This window comes from Diceros bicornis, chromosome 25 (genome assembly GCF_020826845.1).
Source record: "Diceros bicornis minor isolate mBicDic1 chromosome 25, mDicBic1.mat.cur, whole genome shotgun sequence".
NCBI lineage: Eukaryota > Metazoa > Chordata > Mammalia > Perissodactyla > Rhinocerotidae > Diceros > Diceros bicornis.
Genome location: NC_080764.1, coordinates 8,164,729 through 8,189,544, shown reverse-complemented (window position 1 = coordinate 8,189,544; position 24,816 = coordinate 8,164,729). Strand labels below are relative to the sequence as shown.

Below are 24,816 nucleotides of genomic sequence, written 5' to 3'. Positions count from 1 at the left end.
TCTTAGATTCCCAGGAATGTGTTAGCACTCTTCAAAGCCCCTGTGGACACCTCATGCCCCTGGTTCCCCTTTTAAGTTTTGTGGTTAGTGTATCATTTGCCCCAACTCTTATCCATTCCTTCAGGCAGCTTTGATTTTCAACAGTGGCCTCTGATTACCTTCAACAAACTCTCCTGAGAAAAGGCTGTTTGCACAAGGGGAGCTTTCAGGTCACACACAGACAGCCCTGCACATGGGGTCTTCCAGGGAACCCCTAGCCAGGGAAATAGTGACAATTCTATGGGAATTAGGCTTTGAAAATGCTCCATGTCCTGTGTTCCCTCAGGAGGCTTCCCTGGGAGTGTGGGTAGTTCTTTTCAAGGTTGCTGCTGAGCTGGAGAGTGGAGGACAGGACCAGGGAAGTGGAAATGCCACAAAGCTTCCTGTTCATTCTCAGACTCAGCCATGTGTCTTGAGAAAAATGCTTCTGAGTAGCCATGAGCTTTTGTTTAATTCCCAGAATTATGAAAAAGTATCTGATCATTTTACCAATGTTTTCATTGCTCTTCCTCAGTGGCCAATTTTCAGAGCTCTGCCGTTTTTGCTGATATCACTGCTCTCCTGTGGTGTTTGAGAGACCATAGATGTCTTAAATGTCTCCATTCATACTTGGCTAATAGTTCAGCTGGGTAGAGAACTCTAGATTGCAAATAACTTTCCTGTAGAATTTTTAAGACCCATCTCACTGTCTTCTACCTCAAGTATTAGTGTTCAGTCTGATGCTACTTGAATTCCTAAAAGTGAGAGTTATTTCTTCTTTATAAGTCTGTAATCTTTAGGTTCTTGTTATGGTCACCCTGTTAAAGCAGGAGAGACCTCTCTCAAATTTGATTAGGACGTGTACTGATGACACCAAGAGGGTATGAAAGGCTTTACTGCTTGCATCATTGAGGTCTCTGGGCAGAGCAGGACTGGCCTCTCAAGCAGGACCAAAATGGCTTGAGAGAGCCAGGAAAGGAGACTGGCCTGGATATTTACTGTGGTTTGGTGATGGGCTGGGGAGAGGGTTCATTTGTGTGGGTAGCGGCTTTGTGGTTTGAAACTCTAGTGGGGACCAAAGGAGACAGCACCAGATTTATTATCAGCTGGTCCAGATGTGGGGGAGCAAGGGAAGAGACTGAGGTGATGCTTAAAAGCTGTCAGAAATCAAACATCAAAAAATGGAGTCACATCCCTCAGAGTGGGGAGGAAGCCCAGACAGCCAGATGCCCTGACCTTCCTGAATGAGCCTCCCCTGCCTCCTGTTTCCTTCCCGGTTGGCAGGAACTCGAGGCCACTCTCTTTGGGCTGGAAGAATACCTAGTCTTTTATCAATGCTAACCTGCTCCCCCGGCATCATGGCTCCCTCGCCAAGGGAGACGTCCTCCCAGCAAGGGACCCACAGGGCATGTCTCCTTGTGGTTTTTAGAGGCCTCTGAGGTGGAAAGCAAGGAGGAAAGTCCCCAGGGCTGGGTCCCCCAGCTCCTGAGGATGCTGTGGCTGGGTTGGTTCCCAGCCTCTGATATCCCCAAGACTCAGAACGACGAATGACAAAGTATCAATAAATCCACAGAGTTGCTGCTTCTGCAGGCCCACCTGCCTCCACACAGGGGCCTCACGTCTCCTCAAGCCCAGTGTGGCCTCGTCCACATTCCCTGTCCCAAAAAACTGCTGGAACAACAATCCCTCCTGCCACCAAGTCCTGACACGACAGTGGATATTCTGGAAAGGCTGAGAGGCCCCTGGCTTGCTTTCTCACCCAGTGCCAAGGGACAGACCAAGCTCCTTGAGTGCTGAGAGCTGGGAGTTCCCTGTCATGAGGACACCTGGAAGATGCTGGTGGATCCCCTGTCAGAGATGCTGTTGGGTGGGGGTCCTCTGGAAAACAGGCCTGGAGGAGCTGCTTCTTCCCTGACTGTCTCTGGTTCACAAACTGTTACCTAAATGCACCAGGGGATCTGCCCAAGACTCAGGTAAGCAGACAGTCATTAGAAACCCTTGGGCACTGCCTGTGTGCTCAGTCCAGAGCCAGTCAATTGCAGGGATGGGGACAGGTGGAGGATGGCAGTCCCTGTGCTTGGCCGAAGCTCCAGGCTAACAAGGTCACAGCCTCTGATTCAGGCAAGGAAGACGGGATCCAGTGGCCATCTGGTACAAACATCTCATTGGCTCAAGGGGAAACAGAAGCCTAGGGCAGGGAAGGACTGGCCCAGGGTCACAGAGTCTCACGGCGGAGCAAGGACAAGAGCCAGGGTGTTCTCCCCTGAGGTCCCCATGGTGCCTCTCCTTCTATGGCCATCCAACTCACATGGGTCCAAGGTTAACCGCTGTCCCTACGGCATGCTTGTGGCCTGCGAGGCTATTCCCTGCCCCTGGCCAAGCCTCCTGAGAGTCCAGCCTGATGCAGCCACCTAGAGGATGGTGCCCTGGGTAGAAGCCAAGACAAGTATCCACCTCCAGCTCCAGCCTAGCCATGAGGCAACCCATACTAGGGAGGCCTCTGGACAGGACAACCCTGAGGGGCTGGAAAAGGTGGACTATCCTATCTCGGTGTGACTGAGAGCTCAGGAAGGTGCTCAATTCTGGAGTGCCATCAGGCTTCCCAGGGAGGGCTCTGGCCCCTGAGGACTGAGCCTGGGTGTTAACCTGTCACATCTCTTCCCATCCATTCCTGGATTCCTCATGTGTTGGGGTGTCGTAGATGAAATGGGGCAGCAGACTTGACGGTGCTGGCTGAGCTGTTGGTCTGTGGTCGGATGGGTGGAGTTGGGCCTGGGATATGGCCTCCAGGCTGGTGAGTCCCTCACTCAGCCGATTTGGAGGGTGCAGAACTTGAATCTTGTAAAGCAATCCTTGTCCACTTGTCAGCTACTGGGAGATGTCCTTTAGGCTCTGGGAATATTCTGCCAGATAACCTTCTCTCTGTTTTCCTAGGGCCTCTGGCTATGCCAGATCATTCATACTAACAATGTGACATGTGGTGGGGACCTTGCATCTCCCTGTATCAGTCTGGCCTCTGGAGGGGATGGAAACTTACTCATTCCTGTCAGCCACACACTGGCTCCATGCTTGTCACACCAATCCCAATAAAATCCCTGGACACCAAGCCTTGGTTGCACTTCCCTATTGGCAATACTCTGCGTATGTCACTCATCACTGCTGGGGAATTGAGCACTGTCCAATGACTCCTCTGGAACAGGATAAATGGAAAGCTGTGCCGTGCTCTCCTGTGTGTGTGTCTGTCTGTCCTATGTGTCTTTTACCTCTGCTGACTTAATCTGTATCCTTTCCTGTAATAAATCATAACTGGTATAGATGGAACGTTTGAGTCCCCCCAGACTCATATGGTGAAACTTAATCCCCATGTGATGGTGTTTGTTAGTGGGGCCTTTGGGAGGTGATTAGGTCATGAGGACGGAGCTCTCATGAATGAGATTGGTGCCCTTATAAAGGGGAACCCAGAGAGATCCCTTGAGCCTTCTACCAGGTGAGGACACAGTGAAAAAGTGACTGTCTACGAACCAGAAAGGCGGCCTCACCAGACACCAAATCTGCCAGAGCCTTGACCTTGGACTTCTCAGACTCCAGAACTGTGAGAAATAAGTTTGTTATTTAAAGGCCACTCATTCCACGATATTGTGTTGTAAGATCCAAAACAGACAAAGACAATAACCATGAATATAACAGCATTTCAGCATTCTGAGTCCTTCAGAAAATCACTGAACTTAGGATGGTCTTGGGAGCCCCTGACACAGTGGCTTCAATAGTGGCATTCACTTGACTCACTGGAACGTGGTATAGGCATATTTTGAGAATAGGAAGAAGGGGGTGGTGGTTGATGAACCTTCATTCCTGAATGGTTTCTGCATCTCTCATGGTGTGACACAGCAGCTGCACTGTGGTCAGTTACTGGAGGTAAAAGTGACCTATGGAATTCGGAAATGATAGAGCTAAGCTCCCAGGGGTTGGTTCACTGGATATGTAAGGAAATGCAAACAAAACAAAACAAAGCAAAAACTCCAAGAAGCACGCTAATATACAATTCAGTGGCTATTGCTATATATAATTAGCTAAAATGAAAATAAAGGAGAGGGTGGGGCCATATGCTGACACTGCACCAAGCTGGGATTTCATCTGGTCCAAGTTATGGCCACTTGTGTCAGGGATGCTCTCAAAGGAAAAAATTATGCTGAGACAACAGGAGCCACTTCTATGACCTCTTATAGTCCAAGTGGGGGTAGGGCAAAATCAAGAAACTACTGAAAACTGTCCTTTAACCTGAGAAGGGGGATTATTCTTCCTCTTCTTTAAATGCCATGTGGAACTTTCCAGATGAAGTGGATGATATGCTGCCTCTGCACGCAGGCCACGCTGGATTGGCTTGACAGTGATCGGGATATTCGTCCACCACAACCTAGAAATCATTAACAGAAGGAAAACTGGAAAATTCACAAATATGTGGAAATTAAACAACACACACTTAAATAACCAATGGGTCAAAGAAGAAATCATAAGAGAAAGTAGAAAACAGCTTGAGATGAATGAAAATGACAGCACAATATACCAAAACTTATGGAATTCAGTCAAGGTTGTGTTCAGAGAGAAGTTTATAAGTGTAAATGCCTACATTAAAACAGATCTCAAATCAACTACCTAAGTCTACACCTTAAAGAAGCAGAAAAGGGGGCCAGCCCCGTGATTGAGTGTTAAAGTTTTACATGCTCCGTTTCAGCATCCTTGGTTCACGGGTTCCAATCCTGGGTGCGGACCTACTCCACTCATTGGCCATGTTGTGGAGGCATTCCCACATAGAAAATAGAGGAAGACTGGCACAGGTGTTAGCTCAGGGCTAATCTTCCTCAAGCAAAAAAAAAAATACAGGAAGATTGGCAATGGATGTTAACTCAGAGTGAATCTTCCTCACCAAAAGAAAAAAAGTGAAAACAAAAAAAGAAGCAGAAAATTAGGGCAAATTAAACTCAAGGCTAGCAAAAAATAGTCTGGAGCAGAGATGAATGAAATGGACACTAGATAAATAATAGAGAAAATCAATTAAATCAAAAGTTGGTCTTCCAAAGGATCAAGAAAGCTGGCATACTTTTAGCTAAATGGACTAAGAAAAAAAGAGAGAAGACTCAAACTACTAAATCAGAAATGAAAGTGGGGACATTACTACTGATTCTACACAAATAAAAAGCATTATAAGAGAGTACTGTGAACAGTTGTACGCCAACAAACTGAATAACCTATTGATGAAATGCACATATTCCTAGAAACACGAAAGTTACCAAGACTGAATAATAAAGAAAGAGAAAATTTGAATAGACCTGTAATAAATAAGGAGATTGAATAAGGAATCAAAAATCTCCTGACAGAGAAATGCCCTGGACCTGATGGCTTCACTGTTGAATTCTACCACAAGTTTAAATAAGAACTAACACCAATCCTACTCAAACATTTCCACAAAATGGAAGAGGCTGGAACAGTTCCTAACTCATTGTAGGAAGCCAGCATTATGCTGATATCAAAGCCAGATAAAGACATTACAAGGAAAGAAAATGACAGACCAATATGCCTTATGAACATTGATGCAAAAATCCTCAAGAAAATACTAGCAAACCAAATTGAGCAGCATATTAAAAGGATTATACAAGTGGGAAAGGGTTAAGACCAGGTGGAGTTTATTAATGGAATTCAAGAATGATTCAACATATGATAATTGATCAGTTATACACCAGTTAACAGAATGAAGAACAAAAACTACATATCATCTCAATTGATGCAGAAAAAGCATTTGACCAAATTCAATAATCTTTCATGTTAAAAACACTCAATAAACTATGACTAGAAGGAAAGTACCTCAACATAACAAAAGCTATATATGAAAAACCCACAACCAACATGGTACTCAATGGTGAAAAGCGGAAAGCTTTTCCTTTAACATCTAGAATAAAGAAAGGATGCCCGCTTTTGCCACATCCATTCATCAGAGTATTGGAAGTTCTAGACAAAGTAATTAGGAAAGAAAGCTAAATAAAAAGTATCCAAACTGGAAAGGAAGAAGAAACATAATCTCTGTTTGCAAAGGATATGATCTTGTATGCAGATAAACCTAAAGAAGCCACAAAAAGCCATGTTAGAACTTGTAAATAAATTCAGTAAAGAAGCAGGATACAAAATCAATACACAAAATTCAGCTGTATTTCTATACACTATCAATGAACTTTCTGAAATTGAAATTAAGAAAATTTTATTTACAATAGCATCAAAGAGAAGAAAATACTTAGGAATTAACTTAATCAAAAGGTGAAAGACTTGTACCATAAAAACTACAAAACATTGCAAAAAGAAATTAAAGAAGACACAAGTAAACGGAAAGACATCCTATCTTCATGGATTGGAAGACTTAATATTGTAAAGCCATCAAGACTACTCAGAATGATCTACATATTTAATGCAATCCCTATGATAATCCCAATGACTTTTTGCAGAATTAGAAAAATCAATCCTAAAACTCATATGGAATCTCAAGGGACCCCAAATAGTCAAAACAATCTTGAAAAAGAAGAATAAAACTCGTACTTCCTGATTTCAAACTTAATACAAAGTTACAGTAATTAACACACTGTGGTACCAGCATAAAGACAGAGATATAGAACAACGGAAGAGAATAGAAGGCCCAGAAAAAAACCCTCATATATAGTCAAATGATTTTGACATGTGTGCCAAGACCACTCAGTGGGGAAAGGACAGTCTTTTCAACAAAAGGTGCTGGGAAATCTGGATATCTTAATGCAAAAGAATGAAGTTGGACCTTCACCTAGCACCATATACAAAAATTAATTCAAAATGGATCAAAGACCTAATGAAAGTGCTAAAACTAGAAAATTCTTATAAGAAAACATAGGAGAAAACGTTCTCAACATTGGATTTGGCAGTGATTTCTGGAGATAACACCAAATGCATAGGCAACAAAAGAAAAATAGACAAATTGGACTTCATGAAGATCAAAACATTTTGCACATCAAAATATACTATCAACAGAGTAAAGAAACCAAGCTACAGAATGGGAGAAAATATTTGCAAATCATATACTGTCACATGTCAATTAATGACGGGGACGCGTTCTGAGAAATGTGTTGTTAGGTGATTTCGTCACTGTTCGAACATCATAGAGTGTACTTACACAAACCTAGATGGTATAGTCTACTACACACCTAGGCTCTATGGTACTTATCTTATGGGACCACTGTTGTATGTATGATCTGTTGTTGATTGAAATGTTGTTATGTGGTGCGTGACTGCATCTGATAAGAGATGAATATCTAGAACATAGAGAGAACTCCTAAAACTCAAAAACAACAACAATAACAACAAACCACACAATGGGATTTTTAAATGGGCTTGAAGAGACAGTCCTACAAAGAAGATATACGAGTGGGCAACTAGCACATGAAAAGATGCTCCACATCACTCGTCATTAGGGAAATGCAAATCAAAACCACAATGTGATACCACATCACACCCCTTAGAATGGCTACTATCATCAAAAGAGAAAAGCAAGTGTTGGCGAGGATGTGGAGAATCCAAACCCTCGTGCACTACTGGTGGGAATGTAAAATGGCACAGCTACTATGGAAAACAGTCCAGTGGTTATATATCCACAAAATGAATCAGAGTCTCAAAGAGATATTTGTACTCCATGTTCACAGCAGCATTATTTGTAATAGCTGAAAGGTAGAAGCAACCGAAGTGTCCATCGACGGATGAAGGGATAAGCAAAATGTGGTCTATACATACAATGGAATATTATTCAGCCTAACAAAGGAAGGAACTTCTAACACATGCTACAACATGGATGAACTTTGAGGACGTTACGGTAAGTGAAATAAGCCAGTCACAAAAAGACAAATACTGTATGATTCCACTTATGTGAGATCCCTAGAGTAGCCAAATTTACAGAGACAGAAGTAGAACAGTGGTTGCCAGGGGCTACAGGGAGGGGCATGGGGAGTTATTGTCTAATGGGGACAGAGTTTCAGTTTTACAAGATGAAAATAATTCTGTATGATGGTTGCACAACAATATGAGAACTTAATAGCATTGAACTGTACACTCAAAAATGATTAAGATGGCCAATTTCATGTTGTGTGTATTCCCCCCCCAACACACACACACAGAAAAAGTAGATACTCAAACAAATATGACCATTCTACTGTAAGAGCCAAAATCCAGGGGCGTGGCCTGAGCAGTAAAAAGTTTACTCAGTAGGTTTGGGGGTTTCTATCCCAGCACATTCCTAAAAAAACAGCCCGGCCCTTGACAAGCTCTGGGGAAACATCCCCTACGCCCTTGGGATGACCTGCCTGATAAGAGTGTCTCTGTACCTGGGGCTGGGGTCACACCACACAGTTTATGCCAATAATGTGATTTATGATGGGGGCTTTGGGCCACACTGTTTGACCTTGAGAGGAGCAGGAGACTGAGTAACTGAGGTCAGCCTTGTGGCTCTCCGAGTCTAAGTGACTGACCTCCAAGAAAACCCCTGGACACCCTGACTTGGGTGAGCTTCCCTGATGAGCGATACTCTCTGCTGTGTCCCACATCATTGCTGGGAGAACTGAACACTGTCTCCACGAATCTTTTGGCAGAGAAAGCTGGAAGCTTTGCCCGCTCTTCCTGAACTCCACCTATGTGCCTTTGACCACTGCGGATTCTATCTGGATCCTTTCTCTGGAAAGACCATAACCGTGAGTGTAACAGCTTTTGTGACTCCTGTTAGTCCTTGTAGTGAGTCCCTGAACCTGAGGGTACTCACCCAGCCAGGGATCGGGCTGATTCCTATCAGAAGCCCATTCACACTCCTCCTGCTCCCTGACACCCAGGAGTCAAGACTTCTACATGGACTTAGTCACCAACCAGGGCAGCCAGTGTTGGGTCTCCAAGGGTGACTAGGGGGTAAGCTGTCACCTCCTGAGCCTCAGTATACACCTTTCTCAAGTGGGGTCAAATGCCAGGTGAGGCTGGATCAGGGAGGGGGAGATGCTAGCCTGAAGAGGCTGCTGAGGCTGCATCACTGCCTGAGGCTGATCAGGGGGTCCAGGAGGGACTCAAGTCAGGTTGAGCCATCAGACGGGTTTATTGTACATCAGCACCTCCGAGAGATCAGGTTGGTGGCTTGGTGTCTCCCTCTAGCAGGGCACAGAACAGAACTGGTAGGGAGATGGGTTCACAAGTGTTCCAAACACACCATGGCTGCTGGGGCGGGGCTGCCCAGTGGGCACCGAGAAGCTGAAACGCTGCAGGAGGCAAGTAAAGAGGAGGAAGAGCTCCATGCGGGCCAGGGGCTCCCTGAGGCACGAGCGGCGGCCTGTGGATGGGTATGCGGGGGTCAGTGAGCCTGGGGGCCTCAGCTCCGCGCCTCCAATACTCCCTCAGGAGGAGGCGGCAAGCCAAGCTCCCCATAGGCACCTGCTGAGAAGGGCATGAAGGCCTCCTGCTTGACGAAGTGGCCCTGGGCATCCAGGAAGTGCTCGGGGTGGAAGCGGAAGGGCTTCCTCCAGACGGTCTCGTCCTTCAGCACAGGTGACAGGTTGGGGATGAGCATCATCCCCTGGCAAGAGATGCCCGGCATGGGGAGGTCCGGACTGCACGACTCCCTGACCCCTGCCACCAAAACCCAAGGGGCCACACTCTCTGGCTGGTACACACCTGGACTCTTTCATGTCACTCTCACCCAAAAAGCTTCCCAGCACGCTCCGTGTTCCCATGTCAGGGCTAAGTGACCTACTTCCACGGGAACCCTCACTGCCACCTGTCTTGCATGCATGGAGTCCTCCTCCACACATCAGCAAATTTACATGTTTCTCCCCCCTACTCCTACCCCAGAACTTGGGCTCTGAATGGACTGGGCCAGCCCTGCCTCTGCTTCATCCCAACACCCACCCAGGCTGGACGGTTGGTGCCTGTGGAAATGAGGATTAGGTGGCTTGGGTTCCAGTCTTGGTCCGATCTGCTAATGGCCATGCTGGGGCTACCAGGTGGCAGGTGGAGCTGAGCTGGGGTGAGCAGGGCCGCAGGCCTACCTTGGGGATGAGGAAGCCCTGCACTTCAATGTCACGTGATGTAATGTGGGGTACTCCCAGTGGGGCGATGTCCCCAAAGCGCTGCATCTCATGGACCACGGCCATGGTGAAGGGCATGTGGGCCTGGTCTCCCATCTCTGGTTGCCACGCCTTCCCTATCACCTCATCAATATCCTGTTGGACACGGCCTGGACAGACAAGTGTCCCCACAGTGGTCAGAACACTGGGGGCTGGGCCCCAACCTCCTCCTGACTCCTGGGCAGGGTCTGTGCCCATGGGGAGGAGGAGGTCACTCTGATCTCTGAGCCAAGGCCCTGCCACTGCTCAGAGCTCCTGGTGGCCAAACCAAGCTCAGGGCTCCAAGCCTGTCCCTCTCTTCCCTGGCCCAGCCCACCAGGCCCCCAGGCTGGGCTCATGCTGCAAGTCCAGCTGCAGGATCATGAGCAGGAGGGCCCAGGCCAGCGTGGTCACCATCCTGGCAGAGAAGAGGTCAGCTACCACCAGGTGCAGTTTTCATCACTGAAGCTGCTCTCAGGGTTCCCTTTGGCCTGAGCCACAGAGAGGGTGGGCTCAGGGGCAGAGGAAGGAAGCCCCCAAATGGCCTCCCACTCTGCACCCATCAGCCCAGGTACCTGATCACTGGGTGATAATTAGGCTCCACTTTGCCAGGGCTCGCCTCATGGGTCCCTTAACCCACCACCTCTGTCCCTGGCTGCTCATCTTCTCCAACTCATCCAAGAAGGTGTCAGTCTGGTCTCGAGGAGGCTGGGCCAGGTCTCAGGTCATCCTGTGCTTGCAACCAGCTCATCCAGCAGGGCCATGAAGGCCTACGCTCAGGAAAGATCTTGGCAGCCACCCCTGGGATGTGCAGGAGCACCGGGATCGCATTCAGCATCTTGTTGGTCACAGATGTGGAGCCCTGGGTCCTCCCTGTGCTCAAGTGTTCACCTCCACCAGTCAGGTCCCTGTCGCTCCCAAGGTGTCCCCACCATTGACCTGATTTCTCCCTCACTTCGCAGTTCTACCCTCTCTCCTTGCCTAGGCCCCAGAAGGATAAACCTAAAACCTACATCTCGTGGGTTCTGGTGGCTTCCAACAAGGGAGGTACAAGTTCCTTAGCCCTCTTCTGGGCCTGCTGACCCAACACCCCTCTATCCAAATCCTCCTTTGCAGAAGCCCCTTGCTGGGCAGAGGCCTCCTCCATGGAGCTCCCTTGCGGGGCTCTTTGGGCCCCTCCACCTCTCACCTGGGGCAAAAACCCTGACTCCTCCTTCAGTAAGTCCTCCGTTAGGTCCAATCGCCTGAGGAAGCGCGAGTCGTGGCACTCGATGCGGCGCCCGAAGGTCAGGGAGGCGATCACGTTGCTCACCGCTTTATTCAGGAGGGCGTTGGGGCTAAAGGGGCGTCCTGGGAGGGGACGGTGCAGGTCAGGGGGTCGCCTCCATCTCTTCTTCCCCAGCCTCCATCCCTGTCTCCCGTCCCTCAGCCCCGCACTCACCGGCCTGGTCTGCGAAGGCGGCGCAGAGGCACGAGGCCTCCTCAGCCAACCACTGCTCCAGTGACTTCTTGCCCAGGCCGAAGTTGCACAGGGTGGACACGCAGAAGCGCCGCTGCTCCCGCCACGCGCACCCATAGCGGGCAAAGACCACCCCTGGGGGCGGAGCGGACGTGGGCGCAGCTCAGGTGTGCCCTGGCCCCGCCTCTGTGCGCACACTTCGCTCACGGGCTCGTCTGCCCGCCGCCCTGCTACAGGACAGATCTCGGTCCCGCTCCCTGCCCTACTTCCCCAGTCTCGCCCACTTTGGTGAAGCCCCACCCCAATCTCACGCAGCCCTGGCTCTGCTCCGCCAACTATATCCTCGTTCTCCTTGCCATCAAATCCCGCCCACCTTACACCCCCTTCTGGCTGGGGACAGGTCCCACCCTCTGCCCGCCCTCATCGCTCACCACGTCTCCCCACTGGGGGCAGGTCGAGGCCCCGCCTTTGGCTCTGCCCACCGTGACCCCCTTCACCTTCAGAGAAGGTCCTAGCCTGTCCCCTGTCCTGCCCACACTGACTCCCTCCTCATTCCCGCCACCTGGACATCCCCTTCCTGCTCCCAGTTGTGGGGGTTGGCCCACTCCCTGTAAGGCCCTGCCCTCCACCCGGCCAACGTCAACCTGCCCACCCTTGGCACAGGCTCCTTCCTTCACCTGTTGCCCCTACAGATTCCTTGAATCCTCCCTGCACCGCAGGTCCACCACCCTGCCTCCACTTGACCCTGCTGGGTCTCAGGTCACTGTGGGCCCAGTCCTCGCCAGGCCGCGATCCTTCCTCCTCTGCTTGCCTTCTGTGTGCAGACCAAAGCCTAGGTGCTTGAAGATGGCACAGGTGGGCAGTCGGCGCTGTCCTCACTGCAGTCCACCAGTGCCTTGCGTGTGGCTGCCTGCCCGTTGACTACGACGAGGGGCGTCCAGGCCAGCTGCAGGCTGAACACGTCCCGGAAATGGTGCCACAGCTACAGGCCGATGGTCAAGGGCATTGGAGAAGTCTCGTCACACCCCAGGTGTGGGACCCAGTCTCATGGCCCTAGTCTTGGAGGATCACTGGGCCGCCAGCAGCGATGGAGTACAAGGAATCTATATGGCCTCGTGGCACTAGGGTCACTACCTGTGTGGTGGAGGACGTTATAATGTATCATACCACCCAGCTCTGACTTTGCAAAGGTCACCAACATAGTCAGTAGGCCAAGTTAGCATCTCATTTTACAGGTGAAGAAACTGATGGGGCCGGCCCCGTGGCTTAGCGGTTAAGTGCGCACACTCTGCTGCTGGCGGCCCGGGTTTGGATTTCGGGCGCGCAGAGACGCACCGCTTCTCCGGCCATGCTGAGGACGCGTCCCACATACAGCAACTAAAAGGATGTGCAGCTATGACATACAACTATCTACTAGGGCTTTTGGGGAAAAAATAAATAAATAAAATTAAAAAAAAAAAAGAAAAGAAACTGAGGTTCACAGAGGTGAGCAGTGAGGCCCAAGGTCTCACAGCAGCAAAAGATTTGAATTGGTCACTGTCCCCTCTCAACCTCGATTTCCTGATTTAAATGGGGCTCATGACCAGACTCCTCTTCCCAATCTCAAGACCTTTCCTCCTGATGTCATCAGAAGGGACGCAGGTTCACACGACTTAAGCTCTGTCCAGCTGCATCCCAAACCCACTGCCAAGTCCCACCTCCCTCTGGGCCTTTGCCCTCTGTGACCTTTGATTGGAAAATTCAAACTGTCCTCCAGGCCCTGCACAGATGCCCTCCCCCAGGAGGCCTCTCAAACCTGCCTCCTCCTTTCCACCCAGCTCCCTGTTCAGCCTGTGGCTTCACCCACCACCTACAGTCTGCTGGTAGGTGAGGTTCCCAAGACCTCTGTGCTCACCCCCACCTTCCTTACCTGAGTAAAGCAGGAAAGCGTGTCCTGGAAGTCCACCTGCAGCAGGTTGCCCAGCCCAGGCAGGGGCGTGGTGCCTGGTGGGTAGCGTGGGGCCCAGCATTGGCGCCAGTGCATCAGGTCCACCAGGAGCAGGAAGATGGCCACGGCCACAGCCATGGGCCCCAGTGTCTCCCCAGTCAGCAGCCCCATGGGTCCCTCAGTGGGCACTCGGTTCTCTCGACACACTGGCACCCCTCACCACACCAGGCCCCTAGGACCAGGCCAGGCAGGTGTGGTATATATATACACAATGGAATACTAGTCAGCCATTAAAAAAAAGACAAAATAGTGTCATTTGGGACAATGTGCATGGACTTTGAGGGTATTATGCTAAGCAAAATAAGTCACAGGAAGACAAATACCACATGATTTCACTCATATGTAGAAGATAAACACATAGATGAGGAGAAAAGATTGGTGGTTACTAGAGGGAAAGAGGGAAGGAGGGAGGGCAAAAGGGGTAATGTGGCACATACGTATGGTGAGATATAAAAAGTAGACTATTGATGGTGAACACAATGCAGTCTATACAGAAACTGAAATATAATAATGTACACCTGAAACTTGCTATAAGCCACTATGACCTCAATAAAATAATTTTTCAAAAATACTAAAAAAAAGAAAACAAAGGCAGGCTCTGAGCTACTGCTTTACATGTAATTTACTGAGATTTATTGTTTTAGAAACACACTGAGCCCACCCTCGCTGGGCTTCTCCTCTGGAGAAGCTGCTGGGGTAGAATGGAGCGCCGCCGCAGGGACGATAGGAGTCACAAGTGTTCACCCGCACAGGGAACGATCCTCTGGACACTGTGAACCGAGACTTAGAGCCCAAGGGTGACGTCAGCACGATGGCAAAGCAGGGAGCCCTGGGCCCTGGAACCCAACAAGATGCAGAGCAACCCCTGGGAGAGCGCCCTAGAAAGCAGGTAGGGAGCTACAGCCCCAGCCAGGGCGCTGGGAAAGTTGATGGCATTTGGCTCGCAGTGCCCTTCCCCCGCGCCATGGAGCGCCCGCGGAGGAAACTCCCCAATTCCCGTTCCTCCCTGGGGACAGAAAGGAAGAGTGGAAGCCGCGTGCAGCTTGTGGGGCTGCGGGCCTGACCGCGTCACCTGACTCGCAGGGCGGACCCGCCCAGCGCAGCGCTAGGATCCAGGGGGAGGCCCCAGGAGGACGGCAGCGTCTGCAGTTCCGCGGCCGGACGCCGGGGGGCGCAGGAGGCCTCGAACAAGGAAGGATCACGGGTGGGAGGGGGGACCCCGTCAGGGCCCGCCTCTCAGAGATGGTTTGTGGGTACAGGGCTTCGTCTTGGCAACGTGAAAAAGTTGTGGAGATTCTTTGAAAAACAGTGTGAATGTACTTAACCCTACTGAACTGTACGCTCACTGGTTGAGATGGCAAATTTTGTTGTGTTTTTTTTTTACCACGATTTAAAAATTCTTAAAACAATATACATCTCCACTACACACCTATTAGAATGGTGAAATTCAGAACACCACACCAAATGCTGCGAGGATGTGGAGCAACAGAAAGTCCCATACGTTGCTGGTGAGAATGCAAAATGGCACAGCCACTTTGGAATGCAGTTTAGCGCTTCCCTACAAAACTCAACATTCTTACCATGTGATCCAGCAATCACGCTCCTTGATATTGACTCAAAGGAGGTGAGAACTTACGTGCACACAACAGCCTGCACAGGGATGTTCACAGCAGCTTTGTTCATAATTACCAGACCTCGGAAGCAACCAAGATGTCTTTCAGCAGGTGAATGGATAAACTGTGGTACAACCCAACAATGGAATGTTCTTCAGCACTCAAAAGAAATGAGCCTTCAAGCCATGAAAAGCCATGGATGAACCGTAAATGCCTATTACCAAGTGAAAGAAGGCAATCTGAAAAGGCTACACACTGTGTGATTCCACCTATATGACATTCCGGAAAAGGCAACACTTTGGAGACAGAAGAAAGATCAGTGGTTGCCAGGGGCTGGGGGGAGGTCATAGGTGGAGCACAGAGGATTTTTAGAGCGGTGAAACTTCTCTCTGTGATCCTGTCATGGTAGATACATGTCAGTATACATTTGTCCAAAGTCATAGAATGTATAACACCAAGGGTGAACCCTGATGTAAACTGTGGACTCTGGGTGATGATGATGTGTGGATGTGGGTCCTGGCCCCGCCTCCTGCCCTGCTGTCACAGACCCACCCCCTTTGATAGGCCTGCTCTCTGCACCTGCTCAGACAGTCCTGCATCTCTGGATCAGGCCCACCTCCTGCCAGCTCCCCAGGCTCCCCGTGCCTTGTCCTCCCTGGCCCCCAATGCCGCTCACTTTGACTCCCCTTCTAACAAGGGACAGTTCCTGCTCCCCCTCCCCATCATTACTAACACAATCCTGCCCCCTTTCACTGCAGGCCTGGTCCTCTGAGAAGCCCACACTCCTCCTGCCACAGTCCTGGTACAGGCTCCTTCCTCCATGCCCTGGGTCCACCATTCCCTAGCCTTTCTTTCTGCCTCATGTTTGAGACCCACGTGGGTTAGGCGCTGTCTTTTATCTGGGCACTGGGGGCCCAATCTCTGTCGAGACATGGTCTACCCGTCCTCTGATTGCATTGGGCGACACCCCAACCCAAGTGTGAGATCCAAAGAGCAGTGGGCAAGTCCCCGCTGAGGTACACCAGCGCCTGAGCACGGCCGCCAGCCCAAGGAGTGTGACCATGTGCCTCCAACCAGCTGCAGGCCCTTGTATCCTGGTGCTAGCCTTGGGGGACACCTGGACACCCACCATTGCTGGTGCAAAACTGTATCTGGCCTTGTGATGCTGGGGATCACATCCTCTATGGCCAAGGACCTCACGTTGGATCTGACCACCCAGCTATGACTTTAAGAGGTCACTAACATTGTCAGTAGGCCAAGTTAGCACCCCATTTTACAGGAGAGGATCTGAGGGTCAGAGGGGTGAGCAGTGAGGCCCAAGATCTCACAGCAGCAAAAGATTTGGACCTGGTCACTGTCCCTTCTCAACCTCAATTTCCTGATTTAAATGAGGCTCATGATCAGACTCCTCTCCCCCAATCTCAAGACCTCTCCTCTTGACGTCATCAGAAGAGACTCAGGCTCACACAGCTAAAGCTCTGTCCAACTGGATTCCATACCCACTGCCAAGTCCCACCCCCTCCAGGCCTTTGCCCTCTCTGACCTCAATTGGAAAATTCAAACTGTCCCCCAGGCCCTGCACAGATGCCCTCCCCCAGGAGGCCTCTCAAACCTGCCTCCTCCTTTCCACCCAGCTCCCTGTCCAGCCTGTGGCTTCACCCACCACCCACTGCATGCTGCTAGGTGGGTCCCCAGGACCTCTGTGCCCACCCCCACCTTCCTCACCCGAGTAAAGCAGGAAAGCGTGTCCTGGAAGTCCACCTGCAGCAGGTTGCCCAGCCCAGGCAGTGGCGTGGGGCCTGGTGGGTAGTGTGGGGCCCAGCATTGGCGCTGGTGCATCAGGTCCACCAGGAGCAGGAAGATGGCCATGGCCACGGCCAGGGGCCCCAGTGTCTCCCCAGTCAGCAGCCCCATGGCTGCCTCAGTGTGCACTGGGCTCCTCTGGACACACTGGCACCCTCACCACACCAGGATCTAGGACCAGGCCAGGGAGGCACTCTCACCAAGCCTGAGGGCTCGACAAGCCTGGACCCTCTTTATGAAGGGAGCTGAGACTGGTCTTTGTCCTCTGCCCTGAGCCAACTTCTTGGCATGACTGAGCTTCCAGAGGGTGTAGGGAGGGGCCAGGCCAGTCAGCACAGGGGTGGCCACGGAGGTCCTGTCCCTCCTCCCATCTCCTGCTGCTGATACCAGGTGGGCTGGGAGAAAAGGCAATTTTCTACCCTCAGATTAACTACCAGCATGGTACAAGCTCTGAGGAAGAATCAGGGATCTTTGGACTTGATCCTCCCACCCACCTCACATTAGGCTCACAGCTCCTAATGTGGTCACAACCTCGTCCCCAGAACACATCCTTGACTTCCCATGTCTCACCTACTTCTTCCTGAGAGACCTTCACTTGGGAGGTCATTGGCACTTGCCTGTTGATGAGAGGGACCACCCCTGCAGGGGGTGGCAGGGAGACAGAGGGGGCTGAAGGTCTCCATTTGTCCCCGTCACCTCACCCTGCACACTTGACATGCACAGACAGAGACACATGTAATCACATACAAGTCACTCATACCTTCCCAGACTCCTACCATCACACACACACACTCACAGACCCACCACACAGAAATCTACACACCCACAAGGCCACCCACACTCAGACAACACTCACGTGAAAAAACAAACTCACACTCGAACTCAAGGTGCACAGATTCTTGCACACACACATGCACACTGAGCACCAAGTGCCCTGGCTCTTAGCGAGGCCTGTGGATGCCTGGGCGGGACCTCTTCTGGTGGAAGCTGCTCCCTGCGGGGCTCAGGGTCCTCACCCGGCTTGCAGCGCAGCCCAGATTCCTAGGCTCTGGTGTAGCCGTGGCAAATTTAAATCTGGGTGTCGGGGGGCAAAAGGGTTGTTCTCTGGGCTCGCCATTTACCCTGACTGGACAATTGGTGGAGTCTGGGGGCCCCCTCCCAAACTTGTGACATCGTTCCGTCACTTCCTGAGGGATATTGTCATCCCACTGCTTTCTGGCCTCTGTGGTGTCTGATTAGAAACGTCAATGTTATTGAGTTCGGATCCTTTGTTCGTGATGAGGAGCAGCTCACATCTTTCTTGCTGCTTTCAAAGCAAGAAAGCAGCTCTCTTTGTGTTTTCATGGTTTGATTATGATGTGTGTAGGTGTAGATCTCTGTTTTTATCCTACTTGGCGTTCACTGAGCTTGTTGGATGTGCAGATTAATGTTTTTCATCAAATTTCGGGAGTATTCAGTTTTCAATATTTCTTCAATATTCCTTCTAGTCCTTTATCTCTCTCTTCTTCTGCTAGGACTCCCATTACGTGTGTGTGGTATCCCTGATGGTGCCCCCAGGTTTCTGAATCTCTGCTCATGTTTTCATTCTTGTTTCTGTTCCTCATCCTGGATCAGCTCAGCTGAGCTGTCCTCATGTTCACTGATTTTTCTTCTGCCTGTACAAGTCTGCTCTTGAGTTTCTGTATTGAATGTTCATTTTGTTATTGTACTGCTCAACTCCAGAACTTCTACTTTGGTCCTTTTTGTAATTTCTATCTCATTATAGTTATTCTTTAATTGGTGACACATCATACTCCCACTTTCCCTTAGTTCTTTAGACATGCTTCTTTTAGTTCTGTGAACATATTGAATTAGCTGATACGCAGTGTGTGTCCAGCAACTCCACCATCAGGGACAGTTTCCATTGATTCCTTTTTCATGTGTATGGGTTTTCTTTCATGTGTGTGTATACTTTCATGTTCCTTTGCATATTATGTTGTTTTTGGTCGAAACCAGACACTTTAAAGAAGATATTGTGGCGACTTGGGAAATCAGATTCTCTTTGCTCCCCAGGGTTTGTGTGGTTGTTTGTTATCATCATAGTTCTTTCTTTGCTTAGTGACTTTTCTGAACTAGTTCAATAAAGTCTCTATTCCTTGTTCTGTGTGGTCACTAAAGTGTCTACTCAGTTAGCTTCGTGGTCAGCTAATGATTGGTTAGAGATTTCCTTAAATGTCTGGAACCAATCACTCTCCCAGTCTTTGCTGCACAGAGGTGCTCTCTGTGTGTTGGGACATACATTTAACACTCAACCAGGCACTGGCTTTAGAGTTTACAACTTTCCCTCTGCCCTCAATTCCTGTTTGCACAGAATCTCAGGGTCAGTCAGAGGGGAGACCTTAGGGCCCCCCGAGGTCTTTCATGAGGATGCACACAGCTGCACACAGGCCTACACACTTGCATGGCCTCCTAGATTCCCAGGAATGTGCTAGAGCTTTTCAAAGCCCCTGTGGACACCTCATGCCGCAGCGTCTCCTTTTAAGCTGTGTGGTTAGTGTATCATTTGCCCCAACTCTTATCCATTCCCTCAGGCAGCTTTGATTTTCAACAGTGGCCTCTGATTACCTTCAAGAAACTCTCCTGAAAAAAGGCTATTTGCAAAAGGGGAGCTCTCAGGTCACACACAGACCAATGTACATTGGGTCTTCCAGGGAACCCCCAGCCAGGGAAATAGTGACAATTCTTTGGAAATGAGGCTTTGAAAATGCTCCATGTCCTATGCTCATTCAGGAGGCTTCCCTGGGAGTACTGGCAGTTCTTTTCAAGGTTACTGCAGAGCTGGAGAGTGGAGGAGAGGACCAGGGAAGTGGAAATGCCACAAAGCTTCCTGTTCATCCTGAGACTTAGCCATGTGTCTTGGAAAAAAATGCTCCTGAGTAGCTGTGACCTTGTGGTTAATTCCCAGACTTCTGAAAAAGGATCTGATCGTTTTGCCAGTGTTTTCATTGCTCTTCTGAAGTGGCCAATTCTCAGAGCTCTGCCGTTTTTGCTGATATCACTGCTCTCCTGAGGGGTGTTTATGAGTCCTTAGATGTCTTAAATGTCTCCATTCATACTTGACTAATAGTTCTGCCGAGTATAGAATTTTAGATTGTAAATAACTTTCCTGCAGAATTTTAAGGACCATTCTCATTGTCTTCTACCTCGATGGTTGTTGTTGAGAAGTCTGATGCTACTTGATCTTTAAACTGAGACGTCTTTATTCTTCAGACTCTGCAAGTCTTAAGTTCTTGTTATGGTCACTCTGCAAAGGCCGAAGGGACTCCCTGTCCCCATTCAAAATTTTCTTTGGATGTGGACTGATGACACCATTCCCATACCAGGAGCGTATGAAAAGCTTTACTACTTGCATCATTGACGTCTCTGGGCAGAGCAGGACTGGCCTCTCAAGCAGGACCAAAAGGGCTTGAGAGCCAGGAAAGGAGACTGTCCTGGATATTTACTGTGGCTTGATGATGGGCTGGGTTGAGGGCTCTCTTGTGTGGGGACTGGCTTGGTGGTTTGAAACTCTAGTAGGGACCAAAAGAGAGAGCACCAGGGATTTATTATCAGCTGCTGCAGATGTGGGAGGCAGGCAAAGAGACAGAGAACATGCTTAAAGGTTGTCAGAAGTAGAACATCAAAAAAATCAAGTCACACTCTTCAGAGTAGGAAGGAAGCCCAGATAGCCAGATGCCCCGACCTTCCTGAATGACCATCCCCTGCCTCCGGCTTCCTTCCTGGTTGGCAGGAACTTGAGGCCACATCCCTTTGGCTGGAGGAATACCTAGCCTTTTATCAATGCTGACCTGCTCCCTTGGCATCAGGGGCCCCCTGGCCCTGAGAAAAAGTCCTCCCAGCAAGGGACCCAGAGGGCATGCCTGCTTGTGCTTTTCAGGGCCTCTTACATGGAAAGCAAGGAGGAAAGTCCCAAGGACTAGGTGCCCCAGTTCCTGAGGAAGCTGTGGCTGGTCTCGTTCCCAGCCTCTGACGTCCCCAAGACTCAGAACCATGAAGGATAAAGTATCAGTAAATCCACAGACTTGCTGCCTCTGCAGGCCCACCTCCTCCTCTCAGGGGCCTCACATCTTCTCAAACCCACTGTGGCCCTGTCCACACTCCCTGTCCTGACCAGCCGCAGGAGCACCCCCTCCTGCCACCAAGCCCTGACACAACAGTGGATACTCTGGAGAGGCTGAGGATGCCCTGTCTGGCTTTCTGACTCAGTGCCAAGGGACACACCAAGTTCCCTGATTGCTGAGATCTGGGAGCTTCCTGTCGTGAATGCACTTAGAAGACGCTGGTGGAACCCCCGTCAGGGATGCTGTTGGATGAAGGTCCTCTTGTAACAGAGGCTGAAGGGGCTGCTTCTGCCCTGAGTGTCAGTGGTCTCTAAGCTGTTACCTAAATGCAGCAGGGGGTCTGCCCAAGACTTGGGTAAGCAACAGTCATTATAAACCCTTGGGCACTGCCTGTGTGCTCAGTCCAGAGCCAGTCAATTGTGGCGATGGGGACAGTAGAGAGGATGGCAGTCCCTTCCCTTGGCTGGGTGTCCAGGCTAACAAGGTCATGGCGATAGAGTCAGAGCAGGAACACAGGACCCAGTGGCCATCTGGTATACCATCTCATTGGCTGAAGTGGAAACAGAAGCCCAAGGCAGGGAGGGGTGGCCCAGGGTCACAGAGTGTCCTGGCAGAGCAAGGAGGAGAGCCAGGGTGTCCTCCTCCAACATCCCCATGTGGCCTGCTTCTCCTCCGGCTATCTACTGTCACAAGGGTCTGTCTTGACATGAGTACAGCCATGTTTGGCCGATCCATGAACCTACAGCCACCAGCACACAAAGAAATATAAAGTGGCTTTCTGTGTGGTGGGAACTGGCCCTTGTCCCACAGAGATAGTTGCAATTTGTAAGATTACAAGACTCTTTGGGCTCAGGATGGACTGGCCATCTGTGCCGGGCTGGGACGATAACCAAGGAGCTCAATGCACGTACACAACTGATAACCATTTGTGCATGAGAACACCAAAATGCTTACTCTGGAAATTACTTATGCTATATAAGCTGCTGGAAACTGAGGCCTGGTGAGAGTCTCACCTGCGGGGGCGACACCTTGTCTAGGACATCTTTCAATTGGCACTCCCGCCTAGCAGTGTCAATTAAAGGGACTCTCCCTGGTGTAAGGGTGTGGATGTTCTACGTACCCGATCTGATGTTTCTCTTTTCGATCAATCTGATGTTTCTCTTTTTCGATCTATCTGATTTTGTTTCCTCTTTTTACTGACTTATTTGGATGATATAAGTACCCGGTCTGATGTTTCTTTGAATATAGCTACTTCCTGTATTCTCCATATCTATTTGCTAACTTTTGCCTTTATCTTTCCCTATACAATAAAGTGTGCATTCAGTCCATTCGTTTGGGTTGGAAAGTTCCTTTTTACATCTCTGATTGAATCCACCGAAGCTCTTACAACAGGGTCCAAGGTTGATTCCTGACACTAGGGCATGCCTAGGGCTCACAGGGCTTATTCCCTGCCCCTGGCCAGGCTTCCAGAGAGCCCTACCTGGCCCAGCCACTCCGAGGACAGTGCCCTGGGTTGGATCCCAGACATGTGTCCTCCACCAGCTACAGCCTGGATGTGAGCAACTCCTACTGGGAAGGCACTTGGACATGAGGATCCCTGAGGGGCTGGGACAGTGGGATCATCCTATCTTGGGGTGACTGAGAGCTTAGCAAGGTGCTCACTCCTGGACTGCCATCGGCTTTCCAGGGAGGGCACTGGCACCTGAGGACCGAGGCTGGGTGTTAATTTGGCACATCCCTTCCCGGCCTTCCCTGAGTTCCCCACCAACTGGGGTATCATACATGAAGTGGGGCAGCAGACTTGATGGTGCTGGCTGAGCTCTGGCCCATGGTGTGGTGGGTAGAATTAGGCCTGGGATGTGGGTATCCAGGCTGAGTGAGTCACTTGCAGTAAAGAGTAAAGTCAGCAGGTTTGGACGGTTCAAATCCTGCACTTGGTAAAGCAGTGACTGGCCACTGACCAGCTCCTGGGAGATGACCTTTATGCTCTGGGAATATTCTGCTGGATAACTGTGTCTGTTTTCCTGGAGCCTCAGGCCATGCCAGGGCATTCATGCTACCAATGCGACATGTCCTGGGGACCCTGCATCTCCCTGTATCAGTCTGGCCTCTTGAGGGGCTGGAGACTTAGTCACCCCATCACCCACACAGGTACTCCGTGACTACGACACCAACCTCAGTAAAATCCCTGGACTCCGAGGCTCGGTTGCCATTCCCTGACTGGCAATATTCTCTTCAGGTGTCTTTTTGTTGCTAGGGTATTAAGCCCTGTCCCTATGACTCTCCTAGAAAGGGACAAATGGAAACCTCTGCTGGGCTCTCCTATGTGTCTGTCTGTCTGTCCTATGTGTCTTCTACCTTTCCTGATTTTAATCTGTATCCTTTCCTGTAATAAACCATAGCGGCTGTAGATGGAATGTTTGTGTCCCCCCTAAATTCATATGTTGAAACCTAATCCCCATGTGATAGTATTTGTTAGTGGGGCCTTTGGGAGGTGATTAGGTCATGAAGATAGAGTTCTCATGAATGGGATTGGTGCCTTTATAAAAGAGAACCCAGAGAGATCCCTTGACCCTTCTGCTAGCAGACACTGAGGATACAGTGAAAAGGTGACTGTCTATGAACCAGAAAGTGGGCCCTCACCAGACATCAAGTCTGCCAGAGCCTTGATCTTGGACTTCCCAGACTCCAGAACTGTGAGGAATAAATTTTACTTTTTATAACCACTCATTCTAGGGTATTTTGTTCTAGCATCCCAAACAGACTAAGAGAATAACCGTGACTATAACAGCATTTCTGAAGTCTTGCGAATCCTCCAGGAGCACATTAAAGCTAGGATGGTCTTGGGGACCCCAAACACAGTTGGCTTCGACAGTGGCATTCACTAGAAGAAACCTGACTCTCTGGAAAGTGGTGAAGGCACAGTTTGGGAAAAGGAAGAATGGAGGATTGTGGTTGATGAACCTTCTTTCCTGAATGGTTTCTGCACCACTAATGGTGTAACACAGCAGCTGCACTGTAGTCTGTTACTGGAAGTAAAAGTTACCTGTGGAATTGGGAAATAATGGAGCTAACCTCCAAGGGGCTGGCTCACTGGATATGTAAGGAAATGGAAGAAAAAAAAGCAACTCCAAAAAACAAGCTAATGTACAATCTTGTCATTATTGCTATATGTAATGGCTCAAATGAAAATAAAGGAGAGGATGGGGCCATATGGTGACACTATTCCATGCTGGGATTTCATCTGCTCCAAGTTATGGCCACTTGTTTCAGGGTTCCTTCCAAAGGGAAAGATTATGCTGGGACAACAGAAAGCACCTCTATGACCTCTGGTCGCCAAGAACGTAGTCCAAGTGGGGGTAGGGCGAAATCAAGAAACTACTGAAAAGGTTCTTTTAAGCTGAGAAGGGGAATTATTCTTCCCCTCAATTAAATGCCATGTGGAACTTTCCAGATGAAGCAGCTGATATGCTGCCTGTGCACGGAAATCATGCTGGATTGGCTTTATAGTGATCAGGATATTCGTCCACCACAACATAGAAATCAATGAGAGAAGGAGAACTGGAAAATTCACAAATATGTGGAAATTAAACAACACCTTCATAAACAACCAATGGGTCAAAGGAGAAATCATAAGAGAAAGTAGAAAATAGCTTGCAATAAATGAAAATGACAGAACAACATATCAAAACTT

At 49.6% G+C, this 24,816-nt stretch overlaps 1 pseudogene; it reads right to left on the bottom strand.

The window, feature by feature from the left end:
* Positions 1-8,089: 8,089 nt before the first annotated feature.
* LOC131421414 (cytochrome P450 2D14-like) lies at positions 8,090-17,158 on the bottom strand (annotated as a pseudogene).
* Between the last annotated feature and the right edge of the window lie 7,658 nt (positions 17,159-24,816).